Consider the following 21,100-nt stretch of genomic DNA (forward strand, 5'->3'; position numbering starts at 1 on the left):
AAGCCTTTGACATGGTATCACATCAGAAACTATTAAATAAACTGGCAACCCTTGATCTAAACAAATCAGCTCTAACATGGTTCCATAGTTATCTGTCAAATAGGCAGCAAGCAGTTAAGTGGGAGCAAGACCTCTCAACATTCTTGCCAGTTACAGTCTGGGTTCTCCAAGGTTCAGTAATTGAACCTCTCTAACATATTTAATTTATTTACAAACGCCGTACTGCTTTTAAATAAGCAACCCTTGTTCAATATGAAGGTGACCCAACATTCATCTGCTCTGCACATAAACTACAAACCCTACAAGATATCAACAGGCTTTCTAAACCACAAAATCCTGGCTCACCAATGCAAATCAGTTCCTCAGTTACCCTCAAAGTCCCACAGAACAAAAATGCAAATTTCACATTCTGTCATCCAACAACACAAAAATTAAATATGTACTACAAAAGACCCAATGAAAACTAGGATCATGATACACAGGAAATCTTCTCACAGAGTCTGTAAGACAATCCATAGCCACTGCCTAACTACTTTCATCCCTTCCATATGCACTCCCCAACTTTACAAACACCAATACCACCCTTAAAGCTAAACTTGACATGTTACAATAAAATAGCCAAATCTGCAGCAAATACCCCACTAAATCCCACCACTGCATAGCCCTTAGATTTACACTGGCAGACTGTCCACAACTGAATTCATTTCCTTGAAAATGATACTCTAACCACATTCCAGTTCTAGTGTACTATGGTCAAGTACCAAATCACTCTTCTCTATGTCCAAAATAAGCAACTCATCTGGGAAGGGGGTCTATACTCCTACCATATCAACAAAAACTGGAACTCTATTCTTCTGCAAATAGAAAAGGCACATACCTTCAAGTTGCTACTAAAAAACAGTATCTAAGCAAAGATGGGCTCTGCTACTGCTCAACTCTCAGATAGCAGATGTGGCCAAAAATATATTCTATCATGGAAATTATCAGCAAGGACATAGGAGACCTCCAGACACTGGATCCATCCCAGATGAGCTTTGGCAAAGGGAGGCTATGCTTACTGAATCTGGTATAATTCTTCTGAAAAGTCCACTAAGGCAATGGATGAGGGAAAAACTGTTTATTGCCTTCCCAGATCTGGCTAAGGCATTTGATACAGTACCCCAACTCAAGCACCGTCAGTAAACTTAAAGAACTGGAAATAAACCCCTCCTTATACAGCTAACTGGCTCATTGACAGGACTCAGGAGGTTAGGATCAGACAGGCCATCTCCACAAAGAAGCCAGTCACCAGTGAAGTCCCCCAGGCTCTGTGCTAGGCCCACTCCTCTTTGGTATCTACTTATCAGATGTCAAAAACCAACGTCAAGAGACTGCTGGCTACCAAAGTCTGCAGACAACTGCAAACCAGGAGCAGTTACTGAATCCCCCCAAAGACAAGAACACCCTTCAGGAAGGTTTAATACAGACTAACTCTTGCTGTCAAAACCATGTCTTAAAACTCAATATCAAGAAATCAATTATAGTACCTTTTGGTATGCCTGCCACCCCGGGTAACTAGGTCATCAATAAACCCCACTTAACACTAGTCTGGGATCTGGGAACTCACGGTGATAGTAACTATCTTTGTTTGTCCCCTGCCCAGACAGAGAAACGCTTCCATTTGCTAGCATAAGTCTTTCTGGTACTAGATTTGTGAGAAGCGAGGATGATATCGCAAACTGGTTGAGAGAGAAGGGGAAGCCTGGCTAGGGTTGGAAATGGAGTAACCAAGCTGCGAGGTTGAGAGATCGAAGGGACTGATGCAGCCCGCCCGATTGATGGGTCAGAAGATCTGGCACTGGGCCCAGATGCCAGGGCTGCTCCAGTAGATGGCATTGCAGGAATGGAAACCAAATTTGTCGAGGCCAGTAAGGGGCAATGAGGATCATCCTGGCTCTCAAGGCAGTTGCTTTCTGGATTAATTGAGTAATCAAGGGAAAAGGGGGGGAAATGCATACAGAAGACCCTGGGGCCAATCGTGAACTAGAGCGTCTCTGGGGGGTAGACCTGGAAGAGGGAAGAGGGTGAAGAAGTCTGGGCACTTGCTGTTTAGAGGTGTTGCAAAAAGGTCACAGCAAGGCTGACCCCACCTTCTGAAAATTCTTTCCGCTACTGTCTGGTTGAGAGACCACTCGTGAGGCATGAGAATGGCTCGGCTCAGTCTGTCCACTATGACGGACTTCCCGGGAATATGCGTTGCTACCAGAAACCGTTGAGAAGAGATTGCCCACTGCCAAAGTCTGAGTGCTTCTCGTCATAGGGGGTAGGATCTGGTTCCGCCCTGCTTGTTGATGTACCGCACTACAGACATATTGTCTGTTTGAACTGCAATAGTCCCGGTGGGTAGAGAATCCTGAAGGGCCTGCAACGCTAAAAGTACCGCTCTCATTTCCAAGACATTTATGTGCAAGTGGTATTCGAAGGGTTGCTATGTGCCCTGGACTGTCCTCCCCCGAAAATGCCCCCCCCACCCGATCAGGGAGGCATCCGTTGTCACAGTGGCAACAGGAGGAGGAAGGACCACAGGTCTGCCCTGGAGTACCTGAGGGGAGACAGTCCACCAAGAAAGGTGTCTTTTGCATGACTGAGTGATTAGAATGGTGTGTGACATGGGGAGCTGAAAGGACCACTGGGAAAATAGCATCCACTGCAGGATCCGCATATGAAAACGCACTAGGGGGAGTAAAGTGATTGTTGCTGCCATGAGGCCAAGTGTTTTTAGTACAAATCTGGCTTGGACTCTGCTCTTCTGTAATAGGATCTGAACATGGTTGCGAATGTCTGAAACTCTTTGTGTGGGTAGTTTTGCTGAGAGCTCCACTGTGTTTAAAACGGCACCTATGAAGGTAATAGACTGACAAGGCGACAATGCAGACTTTTCAAAATTTAGAGAGATACCTAGCGCGTTGCACGTTTGTACAGCGTAATCTCTGGATTGGAGTAGTTGATGGAGTAGTTGATGCCTGGTGGTGGCAGTAAGGAGCCAGTCGTCTAAATATGGAAACATCTGGAATCCTAGTAGTCTCAGGTGAGCCGCAACCACTGCCATGCATTTGGTAAACACCCTGGGAGCTGTGGTGAAGCCAAAGGGCAGGGCTCTGAATTGGTAGTGACTGGCTCCCAGCCGGAAGCGGAGAAACTTTCTGGAGCGCCTGTTCATCTTGATATGGTAGTACGCATCCTGAAGGTCTATAGAGCACATCCAATTGTCCTGATCCAGAAAGAGTAGAATGGACTGTAGCATGACCATCCGGAACCTCGTTCTTTGAAGTGACTTGTTCAGCCTGCTGAGATCCAAAATAGGTCTCCAGTCCCCTGTCTTTTTTGGTACCAAAAAGAACTTATACCGGATCCTTGTTGGTCTGCTGGGACTGGCTGGATGGCCTTTTTTCTTAGCAGCTTTGAAATTTCTAGTGCTGCTAAATCCCTCAGACTGGGTGGAACATCTGGAAGGGGCCCTTTTGGCTGTTGTGGGGTGTGAATAAAGGGAATTCTGTAGCCCTCGGATATGATCGACCGTACCCATTTGTCTTGTGTGAGGGAATGCCAGGCTTCTGGGTACAGTGATAGTCTTTTCCCGACTACCTCCGAAGGTGGACAGTCTGGCAGCTCCTCAGGGGTGCTGGAAGGGTTTGTCAGAGAAAGATTCTCTGCTACCCTGATTCTGCGGACCCCCCCCTCCTGCCCCTCGGGCAACATCTATTATTGTTGCCTCTGGAAGGAAGCTCACCACGTGCGTCAGGCAGTACTCCCTGAGGTTTGCAGAACCACATTTTTCCACCTTTCTGACCCTTCGGGTATGGTCTAGAAGGGGTAGAAAAACGGACTCCTACAGCAGACAGAGTCTTGCCTTCCTGCTCGCACCTGGTCAATGTATCCTTCACTTGAGGTCCAAACAAGGCAGAACCGTCAAAGGGGGTGTTATTGAAGGACGCCTTGAAGGGCCGGCAAAGTTGCAAAGCCGCATCCAGGCGTGTCTCCTTAGAGCAACGCCCGTGCCTGCAGCCCTACTCGCTCCATCGGCGGCATTGGAAATGAGCCGCATGGAAGAGTTTACAATAGAGTTCAGGGTCCCTAGCTGGGAGTTGATCTTTTCCTGAGACCCCGCAGCTGATGGGTCCTGTAAGGTATCACCTAGTTCTTTGAGAAGGTCTCTCTGAAGACAGGTGAAATGGCACAAATAATTCAGCGAACGCATGGCAAAGGTCGCTGAAGAAAACATCCGCTTGCTGTACCTATCCATTGTCCTAGACTCCTTATTAGGAGGATGGACAGGAACTGAAGGGTCGCCAACTCCTTCTTAGTGGCCGCCGCCACCACCATGGCATCAACGGGGACACCCTTAGTGAGAAACTGCTTGTCCGAAGGGGCTGTAATAAATTTTGTGGGCATCCGGGGAGCTGGTTACATAGTATCCGGAGCCGTCCACACCTTCCGAGCCACCACCTCCATGAGTGGGTCGAAAGGCGGGGACACCCAGGAGGTGGAAGGGTGAGAACCGAACGCGTCCAGGTACACAGACTCGTCCTCGGAAGGGTTGAGGGCAGACCAGTTCCCCCTCTGTTTAAGGATCTCTAGGATGTCAGAAAAGACATCCTCAGAGGGGGACCTTGGGGACCCTTCCGAATCATCCAAGTCGGTGTCAGATGTCACTGACTCCAGGGAGTCCACATGCTTCCTCTTGCATGTCTTCTTCCGAGGGGGCTCCCCCGCAGGATCAGGGGAGGCCTCAGAAGAGGATACGCCCAATGGGGCGACCTGGAGCGTTGGTTCTCCACGCTTGGGTTTAGGAGGGTAGGCAGAGGCCGAAGCAGGCACCATGGAGAGAGGGGCCGATGGGGCCGACCGTGGCGCCGGTATAGGAGCCAGCACGCTCATGACCTCAAAGGCACCCCTATCAGGCAGAGAGGAAGGACCCAGCTCCGAAGAGATGAGAGCTCCTCCCGGCACAGAGAGGGACGGCTCAGAGGCCAATGTCGGGGCCGAGCTCACCTGCACCGATGCTCCGAGAGAGAGAACGGGGTCGGACAAGGGTCCGATGCCACTCGCCCCCTCGGAACCAACGAGGGAGTCCCAGCACCCGGATCCCTCCAAGGACGGAGCCAATGAAGGGATCGGAGCAGACGAAGGAACCGATAAGGGTGGAATCGGTTCCGACGCCCCCACGGTACCAACCCCGACGGCCTCCGGCTCCGAGCTCGAAGGAATAGTCGGAGAAGGAACCGGAGCAGGTGTTGGGGAAGCCGCTGTCTGTTGAGACGGGCTATGCAATAACTGGGCGAGCGCCTGCAACTTCAAAAGCCTACTGACTACCCTCTCGAGGGCGTGGTCCGAAAGCCTGGAAGATCTAGAGGAGGAAGACCTATGGCTCCGCTCCGACAGCAAAGGGGACTTCGGAGCCGACCTGACCGACTCCAATGAAGGAGATCGGGAGCGCTTTCGGCTTGGAGACGGTTCCGACGCCAAGGTCGGAGCCGACTGAGGCCTTGATGTATTGGTTCCGGCCGGAACCGATGAGGCAGAAGAAGGTCCGCTCGGCGCCGGACATGGAGCCGATGGTTTGGCGGGCTTAGAAGGTTTTCCTGACAAAGGCTTGGTAGGAGAACCTTCGGGCTTCAATAAGCCCCTTAGGATGAGCTTATTTCTGCGCTCCTGCAGGACTCTTGGGCTAAAAGCATGACAGATGGAACAAGAGTCCTGCAGGTGCAGAGGGCCCAAAGAATACACACAAGAAGTGTGACTGTGTCAGAGACATCTTCTGACAGCACGAGTCACACTTCTTGAATCCCGATATCTTGGTACCCTTAGACATGATACCACAGGAACGGGACAAAAAAAGTCTAAACAAGTATACAAACACACACACAACACTTGACAGACACTCTTAAAAAGTTACAATAAAACAAAACAAAATTCCACACACACACACACACCTACTGAAAGGAGCCTGTACAAACCTACTATTAAAAGGGGGGTAAAGGCCTAACCACCTTAATGGTGGAAAAGAGTAGGAAAACTATTAATAAAGGGAGGGAAGACTAGTCGGGAGACTAACACTACTAGAAAAGATCTAGGGAAATAAATATCAATCAAAAACTAACTATAAATATAAAAAATTTTAAACACGACCTGGAGCCGGTGAAAACGCAACCTCGTAGCTGAAGCGGCAAACGAGATCTGGGTATATGACACCTAGCATTATGGGACATAGCTCTCGAGCTTCCGAACCCATCCAGCAAGAATGAAGGCAAGATTGACAACTTAACATTTGAATTGTATATATATATATATATATATATATATATATATATATATATATATAAAAAAGTTTACTATTGAATGTTCGAATGCACTCCGTGCGAACGGCGACCCCATCGACGCATTTGCGCAAACCTAGTGACGTTCGCAGTTCTGTGTTCGGGCAATGAGCGTCGCACACAACGGGATCGACAATTCGATAGTAAACCATATATTTATTTTAAGAATTAATATTGAAAAGTCCTTTACCCGCAGTAGTGGTGCTGCGGTAGCGTTGTCGCCTCACAACAAGACGTTGCCGCGTTAGATTCTCAGCTAGAGCGTCTTCTGTGTGGAGGCATGCGTGAATGGGCGTGCCTTCGTTGAAGGTTGCGCGTCAGGGCTGGTAACTCGATACGTAAAAATCCACTACCAAACATTAGCGGACCGGAGTTCCGCTGTGGTAACCCCTAACCGGGATAAGCCGAAAGACACAACAATATTGAAAAGTCCTATTGATTTCCAGAGTAAAATGTATGTGATAAGTCACAGACTGAAGTTTTAATCGTTTTTGTGTGTGTAAAATCATTGGTTCCTTTGAATACATGCAGCTTAATCTCATAGGTTTTTGTTAATTAAACACAATATATATATTATTAATGGAAGTATACACTGGTCATCTGATGAAGTCTTGAGTAAGGAGACGAAAACGCATATGTATTGAGTGAAGTCGTTCATGTTTTTATCGTTTTACCGTTTGTGTTGTGTGGATTTATTAAAAACTTTTTGGATATACCACAACTGAGTTCCACTCTGGTTTTAGCACTTTTGCTTGGATTTATTGGTGATTTTAGTGCATTTCCACAACCTTTTGCTCTACTAACATACTACATTTCATCATCAACCCTTCTAATACTCCCTTCTAATACTTCCATAGTTAAGCTGCTACTTATTTTCAGTATTTTAACTGCTAGAAATTGCAGGTGATAATAAACTATCTTTTCAATGTTATATAACATCTTATTACACAGACACAGACACACACACACACACACACACACACACACACACACACACACACGTCTATTTCTAATGAATGCTCACACTGTACATACAAAGATAAATATAGGATCACAGAAGGTTAATAAGCTAATGGCCCTGAGGCCCTTACAAGCCTAGCAGAGAGCTTACTCCCAAAAAACGCAACCTCAGTCAGCACCTGTCACTCCTGTCAATGACGGACACAGGTGGAACCCCTGGGACAAATTTGTGGATTCCCATCCACTCATCAAGGTTGCGCTTGAAGAGGGTCAGCGAGGTACTTTGACGTGTATGGGAAATCTATTCCAGAGACAGGGTAACCTCTGGGAGACAAACCTGTCTTGTCAGCAAGTTTTATAGATGTCGCACATTAGATTTAGGCCTTTCGAGCAAGTAATGCGCAAGGAGTTAGACTTATGGATTTGGAGCATCTCTAGTAGGGCAGGGTCCAAAATTGCTTTGTAGGCAAGACACAGATCACCTCTGAGCAATCTGTACAACACAGAGTAGAGCGACAGTGATTTCAGCCTGTCCGCATAGGACAGGTGTTGGAAACCATGGCTTCTCTTTGTGAGGTATTTCTGTGGACTTTCCAGTTGGTGCAGGTGTTTGGAGATCTACATACCAAAACAGGGTGTTATACTCAATTATTGGCCTAATGAGGGAGGAGTAGAGAGAGAGAGATAATAACCTCCTTTTTTCTGAACGCCATCCCTTTCCTTATGAGATGAATCAAGTAAAAAGGTTTTTCTGACCACTGCCACTACGTGATGGTCGAATGTGAAATTGTTGTCAACCCGAGTACCCAGCTCTCTCACCATAAGTTGCATGCTTAGGGGATTGCCATTGACGTGGTAATCAGTAGGGGCCATGTTTTTGCTAAAAGGTATGATAATACATTTTTTACATTTAACTTAAGGTTATGATTTTGGCACCAGTCATTTGTTGCTGTGAGATCCTCTTGCAGTACATTAAAATCATCTGGGGAGTCCATGACATCACCCAACTTACAGTCGTTCGCAAACTTGGTCAGCCACAGGCCTTTTGTCTTGCCTGGACCTCTGAGAAGTAGATGCCAAACAGTAGGGGTCCCAGGACAGATCCCTGGGGAACACCACTAATGACAGGTCAGCTGTTGAGGTGGAGGCACCTATTTTGACCTTGTGGGTCCTGTGAGCCAGTTGACCAGCTACCTGATAAGACTGGGATTTATGCCAAGCTGTGTTAGCTTTTCCATGATGCCAAAGTGGTGGATTGCATCAAAGGCCTTGGCTTAGTCAAGGTAAGCTGTATGTACGGACTTTCCCTCATCCAGGGCCTTGGTGACATTCTCAAAGAAGTCAAACAGGTTCAACAGGCAAGATCTGCCCCTGATGAATCCAAACTGGGGGGGGGGGGGGTCAAGTGCTTGGAGATGGCCTTTGCCCTTGTTAATGAGATCCACAATAATAAACTCCATGGCTTTTACAGATCAGACTTGTCAAGCTAATGGGGTGATAGCTTCAAGGGTCAGTAATGGCACCACCTTTGTGCAAAGGGATGACAATGGCAGTTCTCCACTCTGCTGGAATGAAGCCTGTACTTAAGCTGTGGTTGAATAGGGTGCCCAATGGCAAAGCTAGTTTTTGCTGGAGATGGTGCAGAATACAGCCTGGGATACTATCAGGTCACACGGAAGCTGTGTTCTTTGTCTTGGATAGGGCCTTTAACACTTTATCTTCAGAGAAGTGAGGTGTGGAACAAGCATCAGGGATGTCGAATGGGCCTTTGTGGAGACAGGGGGTGACGTTTGCACTGAACCCGCTAGCAGGTTGGCCAAATCAACATGGTCAGTGCAAGTGATACCATTAAGTATTAATTTCGAACAAACCTGGGCTTTCCCATGTAGGTTTCTGACGTAACTGAAGAAGGTGTTGTGGTTTCTCTTTGTTTCAGAGACTAGTTTTGATTCACAATTGGTTTTGAAGGTTTTTCACTAGTGATCTAATTTACTTGTCGAGGCTAAGGTGGGAGATTTTCCAATTTGGAATTAGTTCCTTTTTACCCTTGGACAACAGTTTCTTCCTTTTGTTGTAACGCCTGTTGGTGGAGGATGCCCACCAGACAGGTTTTTCCTTGACATGCAAGTTTTAGTTCTGTTGGGTATGGCTGAGTCTCTGCAGTTGTACAGGCGCTTGTATAATGCATTGGCATACTGTTCGGCATAGTTGTCTGCATCCTCTAAGGGAGGTGGCGGTGTAAAGCTACTGACACCCTCCCTTAGAAGGTTGCAGTCAGCTTTTGAGAAGTTTTTTTATCCTGGTTACGGCGGGGGGGAGGGGGGGACTGGGTGGGATATAAACCTCAAATGAGAAAGACCAATGATATGTTCTCACCAGGGAAGAACATACTATAGGAGTGGTGTAGTGGTCACCCACATTGGTGAGAACCAAGTCCAGAATGTTATCTCCCCTTGCGGGGGATGAGGCAAGCTGGTCTAGTGCATTAGAACTGATTAAGTCAAGGAATCATTGGGTGAGCGCATTACTGCAAAAATAGTTCACTCAGTCTATGGTGGGGTAGTTGAAGTCACCAGGGATCAGGGTGTTAAGGGGTACCTTGGAGTCGAGTAGGTCCAGGTAGGAGGATCGGGTGTCCTGAGTCATGGAGGGGGGCTACAGCTGGCTAGAACTTGGATGGGTGTCTTGCCAATTGTCAGTTGCACCTGGAGTAGTTCCAGTGCATTATGCTGGCAAACCAGTCTGGAGGTGTACCTTCCCTTAAGGAAGATAGAGACTCCACCACCCATAAGTCTTCCTGACCTCATTTTGGGGTCAGAATGTGTGGAATGAGTTATAGCCTGGTAAGACAGGGGTGATCTCCGCAGCCCTGTACCAAGTTTCCGTGACTGCACAGACGTCGGCATCTTCTAGTGCGAGGACAGCCTCCAGTGAGTGCATTTTCAGGTTAAGGCTCCTAGTATTAAGCAGCATGACCGTCAATTTGCTTTTTGACAGATTTTTATGTTGGAAGGTTTGTCTTTGGGACACTGCCTAAAAAAGGCACAATGGGGAAGGCAAGAGCCTTGGCCAGGATCAAGAATCCCAGGGGTGACGTGTGGAGGCCATCTCTGGTAAAGTATCGAGGCCTGTCAACAAAGTCATCCCAGGCAGACAGATACTGGATCCTTTTGGAATGACACCAGAAATTAAGCCAATTGTTTAAGTTAACATTTTTGTTGATATTGTGGTATCATTCTTGGTGAAGGTAGGATGCTGCTTAGGGCTAGGGTCATACCTGCTTGGGACACACACACACACAGCTCTATCACATCTCTCTTCATAGTCCAGGGAGCTACACCTCATGTCATTCACACAAACATGGACAATGACAGAGTCATACTTGTACCAGTTGTGGAGAGACTTACATGCGTGATGTGGTGGATTCTGGCACCTGACAGACAACTGACCGTAAATAAATAGTGTCTGAATGCAAATATTTGTAGAAAAAATCTGCACATTATAAATATTTTACACAAACACACATCTACATATATGCAACGTGTTTGTGCGCGCATATATGTGTATACACATATAAAATGCATATATATATGTACACACAAACACGCATATATAACACACATTGTACTACAGCATATGTGTACACACATGTACTCCTACATAATTGTGTGTATACACACACACGTGTTTAAATGTACACACACAAATATATACTTGTGTGCACTTACATAAGATGTTCATGTATGAAGTGTGTATACAGACACATGCAGATAGTGACTACTAAGCCTAAAGCACACATTTCTTATTGTGTAGTTGAATCAGCTACTTACACACTGGTTAGGGTAGTCTTTGCCAGAATGTTGTCTGTATGTTGTGCTGCCTTGGGGCCCAAGTAAAGACTGAAAAGGATGTTGCACCAGCTCAAAGCCAATTAATGAACTTGCATGTGTATACACACACACCTAAACAAATAAAGATAGACTAGCAGTGCATTCATTACCAGATTTATTTTCTATTACTACTCATAAATTTTTAACTTTATCCTTGTATATAAACCTCAACTTAAAACTAAAAATCTGTACATACACATACATTACACAAACACACACACACACACACACACACACACACACACACACACACACACACACGTTATACGTAGGCACACAAGCACCGTATACATTGGCATAGTGGCTATTTCAGAAGTCAGAAACACTACTTTGATGTGATGTGTGTTTAATACATTACAGAAAATGCCCAAATAGTTGCATATTATCAGACATGTGTAACATGGCAGTTAACTCTGTAAAATTAATTGCTTGAAGTGCAGCACCTCTAGCATATAAGGGCAGAGACATCTGCATGCCCTAGAGGGGGATTTTTGCATCAAGTGTGGAGACTCCTGAGGAATGAAGACCAGGAAGACCGAAGTAATACCAGTTGACACCTGTGGTTCTACTGCAGGAACCTAACTTTGGAAATTCAAGGAGTACCAAGGACATGCACATGTATTAAGAGTTGCAAGACAGCCTGTCTTAAGCTGGAGTACTAAGGCTTTGGACTGTCAGCAACTGACGTATTTTTTTTTCAGAAACTTCTGATTTTTTTACTTTTTTTATGCTTTCTTTTAAAACTGTATAAGTGTAGCTTGCCAACTGAATAAAATAAGTGAAGTCCACATGCATGGTGCACAAAACTGCATTTCACCAGTGGCTGGTCTAGAAAGCTCTACCTAGTTTATCCCATACCCAGACTAATACATTCTGACACAGCCCAATACTGGCATTACATCAATTATACTCATGTCAGTCAGAAAGAATTTCATCCAAGATACCCTCACATCCATAAGCAACAAGGTTTTTCAATGTATATCCATTTAACCATGAAGCCACCACTGAGAAATCAGCAATTAATATCAAAATGCCTTAGAATAAAATAAGCACACCACTTACATTTCGCTTTGTAATATTTCTGACTAGGAATAAAAACTGCTCGCCTTTGCCTTGTTGCGGCAGAAAAATCTTGCTCCACAAAAATGCTAGCCTTGCCAAGAAAAAGCTTAACATCCTGTTTCCAAAACATACTTAAGAGCCTTTCCTCTGCTCAAAAGTGGCAAACCTGACCAGCTTTGGACTTGGGCGAACTGCAGACTGCTACAAAGGAAGCCAAGCCATTAGATGTGATCGCTTGGTGTGGATTTCACACACTGCAAGCTGCAACAAAGAAGCCAATTGCACTCTAATAAAGTGCAAGCCCCCTCCTAATGCAACCCCTACAATACTTGAAAAAAAAAAACATCTAATATTATTAGATATGTACAACACAGTGACACAAACTTAAATCTAATGCAGTCAATAACATTAAAAGAGAAGCTCCTTAGACAAGATTAGTGTTTTTATTTTCTGTTGAACATGCCCATACACGCATGCGTCCGTATGCAGTATAAATTAATTATGTCAAAAAAGGTTGGGAATGTTTTGCTTCTGAAAAAAAAAAAAAAAAAGTTATATAAAATTATATATCTTTACGAAGCGGACAACTTTAGCCTCCATCAGAGCTCTTAAAAGTGCATAATGTGGTCCGGTATCCTGCATGTGCTGTGCAGTTTGTAAGTAAACGTGGATATGGCTAGCAACATGTCACCCTGTGCCTACCTCTTTCTTTAGTATCTTCACATACCAACAATTACACTCAGTATCAGAAATAAATCACTGGAGAAAAATCTCTGCCTCTCCAAAGAGCCACTGATGCTCAACACCCACTACCTTTCAAATGACTGCTTTCTAATCATCATTTCACTGCACTCTCCCATATATAATAATATCCCAAATTACATCACAATACATGCCATCCTTCAGTTGTCAACATTACATCAGACATTCCTAATATCTGCAACAAAATCTAATATCATCATAATTTTCCAAAATTAAGGGCACGATATTAGGGCATGTGCTCCAGCTGTCAGCATTATATCCGTGGAACCCTTAACCCGAAATGCAGGATAAGTAGCAAATACTCACAGGCAATATAACTTATGCAATTAGGAACAAAATAGTAGCAGTGCTACTACCAATAAATAAATAAATAAATAAATAAAATTATGGGAAATTTTAGCTAAAGAACTTATAATTGATCTATTAAGACTAAGGCAGGGACTGTCAGCTGTACGTAGGAAAAACTGTTCTTGCTTATATAACTGTGCAATGGTGACACCAATAATATATTAAACTTTTTTTCTTCTTCTATGGTTTCTCAAGAATCACCTATTACGGTGAAAAAGTAATATGAAAATGTATGTTTTTTACATTTTGCTTACTGGAGTAAAGCACTGATCAAGACCAACTGCAGGCTTAGTTCAGGCTGCACAATCAAAACATTGTGAATATAAAGGCAATAACGTGCAAGAAGTGGTATAATTGTCATGCACACAATAACTGAGCAAGTGCAGATAAATAATACTGAACAATGAACACATATACATAAAAGATAGTCACTGGTAACAGTGAGGATTCACAGTAGTAGTGAGGCCGAGATGCGAGGTCTACCACAGAGAGGGAATATTGAGTTAATCAGAGTTTATGTGATGCATCTAGTCTTCTGACGAATAAGTTGCAGCATGCATGATCCACGTTTTATACTGTTCTATAATCAACAGTTCAAAACAACTTCTCAACTGACTGAACTTTGTCACTATATATTTCTGATGTCCAAGCCTGCATCAAAGGTCTCCAAGTCTGTTGTTGATTGCAAAATCTGACCTGCCATCATCTTGCCAGATAACAATATCTTCCAAAAAGATCTAGCTTACACAAACTCCTAATGTTAGGAGCGTGGCTTTAAAGCTCAGTGCAGAGAAATGGAGTAATGTTCCCCTTGGAAAGCAGACACACCTTCACCTACCTCATAAATTACACCTCCTTTAAAACGGATAATGTCACAAGAGATCTAGGGGTTTTAATGAACAACAAACTCTCCTTTACACCGTTCAGAGTTTAACCACAACGCTAATGCATTACTTGCTACTCTGTGACACTAGAGGTATGAGTAAAGTTGCTAAACGACGTCATTAATTATATTTATAAAATGCTATTCTTACAAAAAGCTGCAAAAACCTTTTATACATCAACTTTCGAGGTAAATAAAATCAGTATTAAAAAGCGTCTTTGACCTAAGGTATTCAATCAGCAGTTACCAGACTCTTGACAACTATTACAAACGTATTCACCAGTAACTTTCACTTAACGTTAAAACATGCTCACAAAGTAGGGTGTAACAACCTACTGAATTTTTCAATAGATTATCTTAGTCTCTCTTTTTTATACTATACTGGACAAAAGCAAAAAAAATACCCTACCTTTAACCTATAGTGCTGAAAGTTACCTTTTCTTTGCTATAAAGGACTGTAAAGAGATTTACAACAAGGGACATAAAACATCTTTATTAAGAAAAGCAACTTTTCAAACTCACGCTCGTAAGATACTAACAGCGCTTTCTAATGTCGTCATGTGTACCATAGTGGTATGCGCTTACGTACCGCTTATCCATCTTGGCCGGCTTGCTTCTCTTGCTGAAAAGAGCAAGAGCACGTTGTGTGGGTAAAAGTAACGACACGTACCTTAAAGGGGCGAAGAAGGTGTGGAGTGGCATTCCGGTAAGTACATCGAAAAAGGGTTAGAGGTAGACAGCTGACGAGTAAAACAAGGTCATTTTCTTATGTACTGAATTAAGTAAGTAAAGTATTACTCATAGGGCCTGGTGTTTATATTTTTCTGTAGGTGTTGGCAGGTTTGTATTGTCAACGTTGTTTGGAATTTGTTTTATTGAGGCCGAATTAGAGCTTATAGTGTAGTTAAAAGGTTGCTGAAGTAAGATCAAGCTATTAGAGTTAAAGTGTTAAGCTACTTTTATTTAGCCCGTGTTTATGGCGTTAATAAACGTTTTTGTTTCTGTATGTCTGTGGTGCCAGGGCTGAAATATTGATCCCTAAATGCTAGAGCGTACTTTGTGTTTAGTACTAACGTTACTGTAAAAATATTTTTAATGAAATACGGTAATGCGAGATATTCTGATCGTGGTAGGTAAGATTTGTAGCTAGATTGTTGTTACAATTTTTCATGTTGGTATAGTTAAAACAAGTTGATTTTGTTTATAAATGTGAAACTCCGGTATGTGGCTTGAACCAGTAACTCTTTTTTTAATTCTCTTCCACCCTTGGTGAATTGGTCCTCATCCTTGGTTGTCACATTGCTAATCCTTGGAGTTGTTTTCGTTGAACTGTATTTGTAAGTTTTATACCATATGCTCCATGTCTGTTTTATTGATGCAGTATTTTACAGTTTTAGTTACTTTAAGAATAATTCTGCTATGAGTTTGATATTGGCTAGTTCGTTGCCGTTATCTTAAGGAATTTCCTGGATTTAAAGTAAGATGGTAAAATTATATTGCACAGTAATAACTTCTGTAGTATTTAGATTAAATGGTTATTCGGTAGCAAATTTCTTTTTTTTCGGGCGTTTTATAGGTAAAGTAGACTTAAGTAAGACAAGAGTTTGCGAGTGTTTTTTTAGTAGCACCTTTTTGTTTCACAAGAAAATTTGATGGGTGACTTTCTTCTTGTTACAAGTTTGCGTACTTTATGTATATTTTGATTAATTTTGCCAAAAACATTTTAAATTCTGTTAGAGTAGAGTTTGCAGAAATACAGTGTAATAACGTTTTGAATTGTGATGTTGTGTTTGGGTTTGTTCCTTTCTGAATGCTGGCATATATTTTGGAGCAAGATTGGGGATTTGGAGAGGGGTTACATGAATTATAGCATGGATAACTGAATGTAGTAAGGACAGCAGCAAGTGCTTATGTATTTGGCTGTTTGGGCTTCTTGATGCACTTGCACACTGATCAGCTCTCTATTGAGTGTTAGCATTTTTTGTTAATTAGGGGATTAGATGAGAGAAGACTTGAGGAGAATTGGTATGTAGAAAACATCCACTGTTGGGTGAAAGTAATATAGCACAGACAGTGTAGAATATGTTGCAAAGATTAGAAAAATACTTTGTGGCAGGGAACTGTGGTTTATAGGTCAATAAGTGGTTGAAAAAAATGTAATTCCATTAAGTGGAGAGATGATGCAAAGAAGCAGAGTTGGCATTAGAGGTATACTTTGTAGGTATATAAAGCATTAAAAATCATCTTGTACTTTTATCTATTTAGCCTTTTCTTGACCAGGTTAGTCCCACTAGACTAGTGGCCTGTCTCTAGGAGAGACATGAGGTGGTGTTTGTATTACGAGGGGAAATTTAACCAGGGCATCGGGGAAACTTCCTCAAGCCTTTTCGATAGGTGGTGTTAGATTTTTACATCCACCCAAACTTCCACCAACTTAAGCAGATGGAACCTCAGTTTGACTTCTCGTCTGAAGGATGACACTCAGGACTGTGACACCCCCATATGTTACACTGCAGTGTTAGTAATTCAGCTACCTAGTATAATAATAGAATCTTCTGCACCAAAGGTGAGTGTGCTATCCGTGACACTACAGGTGATTAGTTAAGCTTTTAAAATTTTTCTTTTTAATGCACCTAACACGGGTTTATGAAACTCAAGCTTATTTTCCACTCGTGTGCCTTTTCTTGCACACATGTATGTATTGACTTGTATATGTACACAAGTAAATGCATTTGTGTCTGTGCATTTTATATATGCATCTTTGTGCATGTATACTTGGGTGTGTGTGTGTGTGTGGGTCTAATTTCAGTCAACGAAGTTGCATTTCAACGAGCCATAATTTCGCGACCCTGTTTTTTTTTTTCTGAAAGTGCGTATATTTGAAAATGCACTTTCCAAAAAAACAAGTAGCCGAAAAGCAATGGAGGTTGTTGTAGATCCAGGCACAGCGAGGATAAGAGAATATTCCCTTTTCCCCACTGTAGAGCGGTCTCTGAGTTAGAATATATAAGTAGGGGGTGGAGGGCAATGGGGGCTTGCCCCCCTGCATACATGTGGTTAGTGTTGTCATTTTTTTACGTCGCTGTTTTTGTACTTTTCACTTACCCTTTTTATTTTTTTTATTTTTGAATAAACGCACTTTCGGAGAAACGAAGTTGAGAAATTATGGTACGAAATGTGATTTTATTGATTTGAAATTAGACCCATATACTGTGTGTGTCTGTCATCTCTGCCTATCTAGAACTTTTTGAACAAAGTTCAACAGCCCGAATCCATTACCACCGAACACACTTTAAGTTAAAGTATGTTTTTAAAACAAAAACACAAAATCTACTTTACTGCAGGGGAGCAAGCCCCCCACTGTAAGATTCTCACTGCGATGTCGCACTACAGTGGGGAAAAGGGAATTTTCCCTTATTGCACCATAGAACGGCCGGAACAACAAGCATACTTGCACAAAAGCGTAGCTTCGGTGAACAGCATTTTCGCTCAAGTATGCTCACCAAATTGGGATTTGGTGAAAGATGCAGTCAAGCATCTGTACGGATCCCATATATATAGGTAGGTACTAGGCTATCTGCCCGAGGGCATTTATAAGCCTAGCCAGAGTGTGCCGGCTTTTGCCGCCCCATTGATTAATTAACTGGCCCCCTGTCAAGCAGAGCCAATTAACTGATCCCAGGGGTGTATTTTCTGTTACTCATCCACTCGTCAAGGTTTCTCTTGGAGAGTGTTAGTGAGGGGCTCTGCCTGAAGTAATTTGAAATTTTGTTCCAAAGCATGGGGAGTCTCTGACAGGAATCTATCCCTCCAGCATGTTCTATTTATTGTTGTGGTGAGGTTTAGCTCACTAGAGCGCGTGTCTCGCAGTGACCTGGATTTCTTTAGATGGAGCATGTCCATCAGTTCTGAGTTGGACATGGCTTTGTAAGTCAGGCAGAGATTACCTCTGAGTAAGAGATATGCCACGGAGTACAGCCGGAGTTTTTTCAGTCAGGCTGCATAGGACATATGTTTGAGACCAGTAATCCTCTTGGTGAGGTACTTTTGTGGTCTTTCCAGCTGTTGGAAGTGTCTTGTGAGGTAGGCATTGTACTCTGTGATTGGTCTAATGAGTGAAGAGTAGAGGGGCGCACTATAACCTCTTTATTTCTATATGCGAACCCTTTAGTAATGGGCCACATAGAAGGATTTCCTAACAACTTTGGCAATGTGATTGTCAAAGGAGAGATTACTGTCTACCTGGGTCCCCGGATCTCTTATTACATCTTCTGTATTAAAGGGGCTGCCACCTATGTGGTAATTCGGGGGTGTTTTCCTTTTTCCCAAAAGGGATGACTATGCATTTTTTGGCGTTTAGCTTGAGGCCATGACTTTGTCACTAGGTGTCCGTCTCAGTAAGGCCTTTTTGGAGGATGTCCATGTCAGCCGGAGAGTCAATTATGGCTCCCAGTTTGCAGTCATCGGTGAACTTGGTTAGCCATAGTCCTCCTGTGTTTGCCTGTACTTCTGAGAAGTATATGCCGAACAGTGGGGGTCCCAGGACCAAGCCTTGCGGGACACCACTTGTGACTGGTTTAGAGTCAGACCTGGAGCCTGCTATTCTTACTGTGCGAGTTCTGTCTGTAAGCCAGTTGGCAACCCATCTCATGATATAGGCGTTTATGTTCAGGCTGGTGAGTTTTTCTGTAATACCCGAGTGGGGAATGGTGTTGAAAGCCTTGATGAGGTCATGGTAGGCTGTGTGAACCACCTTTCCCTTATCTATGGCCTTGGTGACCTGTCTCGAAGTCAACCAGGTTTAGTAGGCATGATCTGCCCTTAACAAAGCCGAACTGGGTCGGGTCAGGTGTTTGGAGGTTCCCAATGTCTTTGTTAAATGAGTTCCATGATGATGCGCTCCTTAGCCTTGCAGACCAGGCTAGTCAGGCTTATGGGGTGATAGTTACCAGGGGCAGTTGTGGTCCCTCCTTTGTGGAGAGGAATAACCATTGCTGTGTGCCATTCTATGGGCATGTAGCCTGTGGAGAGGCTGAGGTTGAACAGCGTGTTTAGGTGGGAGGTTAGTTTGTTCTGTAGTTCGTGCAAGATGCAGCCTGGGACACCATCTGGTCCCATTGGCACGGTGTCTTTGGCTTTTGAAAGGGCTGTTTTCACCTGTGCATCTGTGATTTTTGGGACACTCCACTTTTCCGGTATTGTTGTGGGCCCTTTTGGGAGTGAGGGGGGGGGGTGAAGTTTGCACTGAATCTCTCTGCCAGGATGTTGGCAATATCTGTAGGTTCAGTATATTTTGTGTTATTTTGCAGTAGTTCAGTGCATATCTTCAAGTTGCCACTTGGATTCTTAACATAGCTAAAGGAGGCTTTGTGATTATCTTTTGAATCCTTTGCTATTTTTCTTTCAAAGTTAGCCTTGGATAATTTCATGAGGGTCCTCAGTTTCTTACTGATACTGATCAGGAATGTCTTTCCTTGCGATTTGCTTTTTTTCTGGACTAGTTTCCTCCTTCTATTGTATAGCCTGTTTATTGCAGGGGTCCACCAAAACTGGTTTCCTTCTCTTAGAGGAGTGAGTCTTGGTTTTTCTAGGGATGGCACGATACATGCATCCTTGTAGGTGCTCATAGAATGCATTTGTAAAGGTTTCTGCATCTTGGTCAGCGTTATCCTTTAGTGTGGGGGCTGTGAAACTTAGCACACCTGTCTTAAGTAAGGTGAAGTTTGCTTTAGAAAAGTTTTTTACTGTGATTTCCTTAGTTGGGGGTGGTGGTGGGGTGTGGACATCGTGTGATTAGTTTATTGTCTGATCTAACCAGTGACTGGTTGACCTCCGGTGTGGACCACCTGTCTCCCATGTTGGTGATAACCAGGTCCAATATGTTTTCATCTCTGGTAGGGGAGTTTACCAGCTGATCCAAGGCGTTTGAGTTGATGAATTCCAGGAAGCGCTGGACCTGGGAATTTGTACTCTAGTAGTTTTCCCAGTGAATGGTAGGGTAATTGAAATCTCCCAATATCGGGGTGTTTGATAAGACTTTCATGTTTTCCAGTGTCTCCAGAAAGGTAGAGTTTGGTCCTGGGTCATGGAGGGTGATCTGTAGCAGGCCACAATTTGCATTGCAGATTTGCCCAATGTTAGTTGCACATGGATGATCTCGGAGGTGGCATGCTGCACCACTAACATGGAGGTGTAGATATAGTATGGATACACCCCCTCCTTTTGTGTTTCGGTCTGTGTTCTGTGGCCGAAACGTGTGGTATGAGTTGTAGGCCAGTAATGCTGGGGTGCTCTCTGGAGCCTTGAAACAGGTTTCAGTTACTGCACAGATGTCGACATTCTCCATACTGAGGAGTGCTTTGAGCGTGTGAATTTTGATATTTCAACTCCTGGCGTTGAGTAGCATAACCCTCAGCTTTTTGTTAATTGTGCTGTTTACAGAGGTGGGTTTGACTTTTGAGCCTTGCCTAAAAAAAGGCACTATGGGGACAGAAAGAGCCTTGGCCAGTATTTGAAAGCCTAGGGGTGACAAGTGCAAGCCGTCTCTTGCGAAGCAATGCGGTTTGTCGAGCATGTCGTCCCAGGCTGACAGACACTGGATCCCCTTTGAATGACACCAGAAGCTTAGCCAATTGTTGAAATTGATCATCTTTTTCTTTATACTGAGGTATCATTCTTGGTGAGGGCAGGATGCTACTCGGGGTCATACCAGCCTGGACTACATGATCAGAGACCTCTTCCATGTCTCTCTCTTCATGTAGTCCAGGGAGGTACGTCACTGGTCATTCACACCAACATCAACAATGACAGAGTCATTTGTACTTGTCCTGGAGTGACCT

At 43.7% G+C, this 21,100-nt stretch overlaps 2 protein-coding genes across 3 annotated transcripts in view; one reads left to right on the forward strand and one right to left on the reverse strand.

The window, feature by feature from the left end:
- Nucleotides 1-14,863, reverse strand: part of ANAPC10 (anaphase promoting complex subunit 10) — a 501,794-nt gene extending 486,931 nt beyond the window's left edge. The window contains exon 1 of one of the 2 annotated variants that reach the window (XM_044062258.1): nt 14,784-14,863. The gene's annotated coding sequence lies outside the window, so the exon portion shown is untranslated. Of the gene's footprint in view, nt 1-14,670 lie in introns of both variants that reach the window. The other variant, XM_044062255.1, reaches the window with a different exon arrangement.
- ABCE1 (ATP binding cassette subfamily E member 1) overlaps nt 14,838-21,100 on the forward strand; it is a 1,045,252-nt gene continuing 1,038,989 nt past the window's right edge. The window contains exon 1 of the mRNA XM_044062259.1: nt 14,838-14,967. The gene's annotated coding sequence lies outside the window, so the exon portion shown is untranslated. The remainder of the gene's footprint in view (nt 14,968-21,100) is intronic.

Source organism: Protopterus annectens, chromosome 2.part1 (assembly GCF_019279795.1).
Source record: "Protopterus annectens isolate FY-2018-M chromosome 2.part1, PAN1.0, whole genome shotgun sequence".
NCBI classification, from domain to species: Eukaryota; Metazoa; Chordata; order Ceratodontiformes; family Protopteridae; genus Protopterus; species Protopterus annectens.